Source organism: Tachypleus tridentatus, chromosome 6 (genome assembly GCF_004210375.1).
Source record: "Tachypleus tridentatus isolate NWPU-2018 chromosome 6, ASM421037v1, whole genome shotgun sequence".
Taxonomy (NCBI): Eukaryota; Metazoa; Arthropoda; class Merostomata; order Xiphosura; family Limulidae; genus Tachypleus; species Tachypleus tridentatus.
Genome location: NC_134830.1, coordinates 92807760 through 92814876, shown reverse-complemented (window position 1 = coordinate 92814876; position 7117 = coordinate 92807760). Strand labels below are relative to the sequence as shown.

General features: G+C 34.8%; 1 long non-coding RNA gene across 2 annotated transcripts in view; it reads left to right on the top strand.

The window, feature by feature from the left end:
* The first annotated feature begins 1046 nt into the window (after positions 1-1046).
* Positions 1047-7117, top strand: part of LOC143254615 (uncharacterized) — a 31781-nt gene continuing 25710 nt past the window's right edge. The window contains exons 1-2 of one of the 2 annotated variants that reach the window (XR_013030278.1): positions 1047-1235; positions 1455-1711. This is a non-coding gene — a long non-coding RNA (uncharacterized LOC143254615). The remainder of the gene's footprint in view (positions 1236-1454; positions 1712-7117) is intronic. The other variant, XR_013030279.1, reaches the window with a different exon arrangement.

Below are 7117 nucleotides of genomic sequence, written 5' to 3'. Positions count from 1 at the left end.
TCCTCCAGCCTTCTACACCAGCAGACCTAACCTACTTATGTAAACCTTGGAATACAGAAATTAAAGTCAGCCCAATCTCGTCTCTGTTTTCCTTAGAGGCGTCGACCCACCCATTCACCATAACAAAATCAAGTGTGCCATTGAAAGCCAAACTAAGTCCGAGATATACGCTGTTCAGCGAATTTTCTCCAAATACACCATTCAAGCCACCAAATTTATCCAAATAGTTACAGCCACTAAGCACAGTGCTGACTACATTTTATGCAACGAATGTTATTATCATATATTCCATTTTATTGTTGAACGCTCTCAATCAAGCCCAGGATACCCAAACCTCCCAGTCAACCACAAAATACCCCATCAACTGAAGACTCACCAAAGCCATCCACTGATCCACCTCTCAACCAACAATCAATGAGTAAAAGTACTCTAACCGACACTTACAGCAAGATATCACAAAGCACTCAGACTACAACTCTGGATATCAATACGTTCGATGCCTCAACTTCTACAGAACATTTCCGTACATCAAGCGAAGAAACTCAAACCAGTATCACCAAGCAATCCAGACTGAAGTAGACAACAAGCGACTCACCAGAGCCTCTAGTAAACTTCCACAAAAACCCAGTTAACTCTACTAGTTACCACCTCCACACATTATCACAGATACCTCAGACCACTCTCAAGCAAGAGGTTGATAATGATCTCACCAAGGAGCACAACCAACAATGTTCCTGTTGAATCTAGCATTACCAACTCTCTACACCTGTCCAATCTCTTCTAACACTAGTCTTTGTTTTTTGATATGTATCTCAGTTAATTTATGTTAGTATTTTTTAATCCTTGTACCTTTCTCCCTACAGCTTGCTTTCAGGCATGGTCAGAGTATTCTTATTCGGCGTCCTGGCCATGAAAGTGGGTTTTCTCGGGGTACTCCCGTTTCCCCCCACAGCAAAATTTCAGTTACATTGGATCTATTGATCTTAGCCCTGAAAAGAGGCCCGTCTTTAAGAATCTAAATTTACGTGAACTACAGTACATGTATGTCAACTGTGCTCGCTTTGCATCTCCCTGCTCATTCCGTCGTGACTGCTACTACACATACAAACATTTTTCAGATTGCTGCTGAAGCTTCTCACCTGGCTCATTACACGCTTACCAGCTCGCCGAGCCCTTTTCACAGCTTTGACTGACTCGCGCCATAGAGACCATAAACCAATCAAACGACAACCAAGGTAATTATTACTACTACCCTCTAGTTCAGTTAATCAATTTCAAATTAGACGCTAAACTAACTTCAGCCGCGTATGGGGTGAATTTAATTGGTAAGCAACCACGTATGTATAATTCTATTCCACAGCACCATAAAAGGTAATTCCTGTACCTCATTTTCTAATTTTACATTCCTTGACTGAGAAATCCTCAGAGCAAAGTCTTCCTTTTTTTTTATCCAGAATGGATTACAGGATCTTTCTGGCTATCCCAAGTTAGTCAAGAAATTACGTTTTAGAGACATCTTGGTTGAAACGTCTATGCTACACCATAGCAAACTCCTCCTGAGGTCAATAGCCCTTAAAGTCATACCTACTAAGTATACGCCTTATGCTACTTACACAGACAGCTTTTGCATCAAAAAACACCAAACCAACCAACCAACCAACGAAGTCAGCTTAAGATCTCTGAACATTTTATTCTCTTGGAAAAAGAAAAGGTAGAGGTTATTTGATTGAAGTGTTTTAAAACTTTAAGGAAACCAATGGTGTTGATGCATTATCTTTTTTGTATTTATTGATGAGAATGGTAAGACTAAAAGACCTAAATTTTCATTTTGATAGGCAAAGAGTCATCTTCAGCTAAGAGAACATTATTTGTCTAAGAGGGTGGTTGGCATTTTAAAATGGTTGCTTTCAGGTGTGGTAGATGCAGATAATTTAAGTGAGTTAAAGGAAAAGCTTGATAAGTATTTTTACATATATAGCCTGCATGTTATGCACTTCATATTAACCATTATCATTTGTATAAATAATATCTAGACAAATGATTAATAGAAACATCTAGTCACTAGCAAAGTCACAAAGACCATGAAACTTGGTATAAGCAACAACCTGGACCTATTGTATATGTGTATTTGGATTAAATTTCTATATTCTTCATCACATTGCTATGTGGTGTGATAACTTGTCCCCTTACACACAGTGTTGTTAAATTCACTTTGTGTATGTCAATAAAAATGAATAATTTATACAAATGATGTTCTAGAACCAATGCTTCCTGTAGAACCACTTATATAGTATTATAACCAATGCTACAATATCCATTCTATTAAGCTTCAGTGAAGGATGATATTGCTGATTTCAGACTGTACATATTGACAAAAATTCGTTAGATCCTCCACTGTATACACATACATTGACTTTTAAGACCATGTTTAAGCAAACCAAAGGCACACTAGGCTACTGGAGATGCACTGGTGTTGCTGTGATTCCAATTTATTTGACTATGTTTCTCACGAAAAAAGCTGTAGATTTCAAGGTATGGTTAGAAAATTTTAAGTTTTCTCCAACTTCAAATGCCTTACTGATAATTTTGTTAACAATATAAGGAGATATATTAAACTTCATCACTGTGGCTTGTTCTGTAGCAATCATACCTTTCACTTTGTTATAGAATGCATTGTTTTATGAAGGCTTGGAGTGTGGCTTTGAATCTCATAACTGTAACAATTTTTTTGTTCAGCCAGTTTTTCTGCTTTTACATTTTTTTTGCTCAACATTGTTTTACAATCTCACTGTACAAACAAGTCTCTTTTTGACAGCATTTATTTCACTGCCAAATGAGTGGATATTTGCCAAGGACTAAATGTATAGGTGCTAAACATGTCATGCATAACACCATAATGTATGTGTATTTCTATATACAAACTGATTTTATAAAGTGTGATTAACTTTATCAATTTGTGAAGTCTTAAGTTTGCTTATTATGTTTATCAAATTTTTAAAATAAATTTATTATTGTCTTGATGTCTGAGAACATTCAAAGTGTTTCAAAGGTAATGTAGAAAAATCCAAATCAAAGGTATTTTCAAAATATAACCAGATTAAGGTGTATTTTGTATTAAATTAAACCACTGTTTTTATAGCATTAGCTTCAAATGTCTGTTATTAGTTTATAACATGTTCTTTAAACAATTTTTTATAAAAATTGTAGTTACTAAGTAAAAAATTGACTAATCTAAAATCAAGAAAAATCATGATATATTTTTATATTGCAGAAGTTTCTACTTATGGTAAATTAAGCAAAAATTGAAGTCAATTTACAAAGCAGTATAATAACAAAAGTCTTTTCAAAACTTCTGTCCTGTCATTCATTTTATTCTAATTGTTCTTCCACTTATTACACATGATGAATTTAATCATGCCTTAAAAAATATTCAACCATTTTACTGCATTTATTCTAATGTATCAGTTTTTCATCCAGTCAACTTCATGTGTTATCAGCAATTTAGTTTCTTTCTCTGCTCAGTTGAGTATGAGTAGTTAGTTTTTCTTAAGAAAATCACTTTTTGAATTTCTTAAACTTTATACCATTTTAATCTTAACTTATTTTATCACTCCACTGCTCACATTTTTAAATCATTATTTACACACATGTTTTGCATTATCTTACTGAACCTCATATTTTTGTTGTTTTCAAAAACCTGATGGCAACCATAGGTGTTGATTACTGCTCAACATGGTCTTGCCAAGCAGTGCTAAAAGTTGTAGGTGGCTTTTCATAAGTAAAATTATAATATTTAACAATATTTCAAAATACGTTTTGACTACATTTACCATACATCCCAGTTTTATTTTTCAGAATGGAAAGTGAAAATGGTTTCTACATTTTCTGTGTAAAACTAACAATTATGTTTAACTAGAAAATGAATTCATATGATTTATGGTAAATATAAGGCATTTTTTATACTTTCAAAGACTATTTAAAAAAATTTAATGTTATTTTTAAAATTTAAATTTAAGACATAAATGAGCTTACTTTCATTGACTTACTTGTGGTTTTTTTTGTGAAGAATGAGCAAAAGTCGCTGTTGATTTTTCTTCTTTGTTGTTACCAAGCTCAAGAGTTTCTGTGAGTGCAAATACTTCGGGTAATGGTTGATAGGGTTTTTCTGGTACAAACATGATGGGCTGTTGATGTAACTTCAAGGTAGGCAACAAGTGTGGCTGCACCATAGGATGCTGTTGAAAACTATTAACAGAGCATAATGGTTGGGTTTGGGGTTTCTCCTTTTGGTAGACAAGAGTGTCTACAGAAGAAGTTATTTGAGAACAGGTTGTGACATGCTGTCGAATTGTATTTGCACAGGTAACAGATTGTGGCCAGGTTTTAGTTTGTTGATGAGAGGTATTTAAAGGCATCAGTAGCTTAGGCTGGGTTATGACCTGTAGATATGGGATATTTAAAGGTGACACTGGCTGAGGTTGAGTCATGAATTGTTGATGTGGTGTGTGTACAGATGCCACCGGTTCAGATCGAGTCATCACCTGTTGATGTAGGCTATTTAAAGGAAGCAAAGGTTGAGATTGCTGCTGAATAGGGAGAATAATTGGATTCACAATTGCTGATGGTTTTGAAAGATTGGAATGGTTATTACTGATTGAAACAGGAAGGCAATGAAAAGGACAACTTTCTGACTTTGAAAGCACTGTTGACTGTTGTGCAAATAAAGATTTGGCCATACAGTTTACCTCATTTGGAAAGGGAGAAAAACTCATAACACACTTCTCTGGAATTGGAATAATATCAGAAAAATCACTTGATTCTGGTACATCAGTGTGTGGTATCTTACATGTGAATGAGTTAAAAGGAAAATTAGAAGGCATTTTGTCCCACAGAACATGAGATTCATTTCTAGGAGAAGAAATCTTTGTAGAAGCAGGGTTTATACTTTTTACACCAGTTACTGAAGATGTCAAAGTTGGAGTTGTATCTGAAACATTTAGATACTTTTCAATTAATGTGTCTCTGTTCAGAGAAGAACATGTTCCTAAACTCAATCTGGAAGAAGTGACACTGGTATGAGGTTTATATGGCTGTAAAACATTATAATCATTCAAAGTAATTGGTACTGAGTTAAGACTACTGTTTAGTACTGGCACTACCATTGATTGGGAAGTTAAAGGAAATTTGGTGTCCATTTCTACTGTGTCAGAAAGTATACAAAAACCATCTCCAGATGGTTCAGAAAGAACAGAACTTGATGGCTGGCAACTGGTTCCATTGCATATATTTCTTAAAAGCTGATAACTACCAAATGAATTACTAGGTGATATGGGATGGGTTTCACAAGAAGGAAGTCCAACATTTCCAGTACAACATTCAGAAGTTACATTTTCAGGTAATGTTTTGAAATTGTTATTAAGAGAATAGAAAGGTTCCATTAAATTAGATGATATAGCCAAATTCAGATGTGATGTAGAACAATTTTGCTGTGTTAGGATCTGAAAAAAAAAAATGAAAAGAATTTATAAACGTTTACTTCTTCATTAGTTCTGTTTAATGAAAAAAACGTTAAATCAAAACACTTCTTGAAAACTTGTGGAAGGGCAAGAAAAACATATACACAATGTTATGATATGCATCATTTGAAAAATAATATTCATTAGAACTATTAAATTCTCACATCATATCACTACTTGTTTTAATTATCTGATGTAAATATTAGTGGTTATTAAACAATAAAAGTGGTGGCTATACAAGACTGTTCAGATTAAATAGTTATTATTTATTTCATTTCAGTGGTTTAATGTTTGATAATTATTTAGTTTTTATAACAAGAATGTTAAAATCTTAACCTGAAGATGGCCTAGGAATATCAAAACATTGTTCTCTTCCTACCAATAAAAGTGTTAATACCCATACCATCTGTTCTGAGATAAAGGGTTGGGAATATATGGCTGTACCTTACATTTCAGATAACCTGCTTTGACTGTTGCAGGTGGACATGGTGATGTAAACATCAAAATTAGAATATTAGTAGGCATCCAAATTCCTTCTTTGCAAGTGGATATTTGCCTTGACTGGAAAAAATCACATGGATCTCCAACTCAGAAATATTCAAGTCCCTCTCAACAATAACTCCTCTTGAGAAATTCAGGGTAGCATGGAAGAGTAACTTTGATGGGCATAACCCCAATGCTCTTTAAATTCAGGAGCAGTTTAGTGTGTTGTGGTGAGGATGTTTCCACCAAAATATCTCCAGAGCACAACTTTTTTACTGGCTTTAAATAAAAAATGGAGACATTTACCTTAAGGATTTCTGAGATAATGAGTGTAAAAAGAGAAATCTAGGTACAGAAACCAACTGTGATGGAGATTGTTGAACAGAGTCATCCATTCCTGGCCATTTACCAATTATAATTTTCTTCTAAATTTTATTTCATTCTTCATAAACGTGGGTATACATGATAAAGTAAGAACATTTCAGTGCCCTCTGTTCCCACCCACTGCAGAGCCTTATGAAGGGATGCACTGCAATGCCAAACAGGATGATGAGAATCAATTAAATCCCTGACATGTAATGCCAGGGTTTTGTGAGCACTGTACCCAAACACAATGTTTACAACACCCACTGAGAACATCCAACACTGGTACTTGGTTGACCCTAGCCCAATAGGGCAAGACAACTGACCCTAGGGGGCCATCCCAACACTGCCCAACTACAGGAATTCAAGGCCAAAGTGGTGTGTTAGAGTTCAACAGATGTGGAGGAGATGATCATGCAAGCTGAACAGTATACAGAGACCCATGGAGGAAGTTGTGGTTACATGCTATAAATACATGCAGGAGCAAAGAAGTAAGTAAGCTGGTGAAGGCAAAAGTGAGAATGTTAAGTTAGACTGTATGATTATCAATTTAGCTGTAGCATGTGATTGCTAAAGTGAAAGTTTCACAGTTTGTATTGTAACAACAGAGACAGAGAAGAATACTTCATCTTGTTAATTGGTTTGTAAAATAATTGAACCAGTATACCAGAATTATTTAAAGCTAGGGATACAACTTTGTTACCCCAGAGGGTGATGCAAGTGAATTTATCACCAATTGTATTGTGATAACAGAG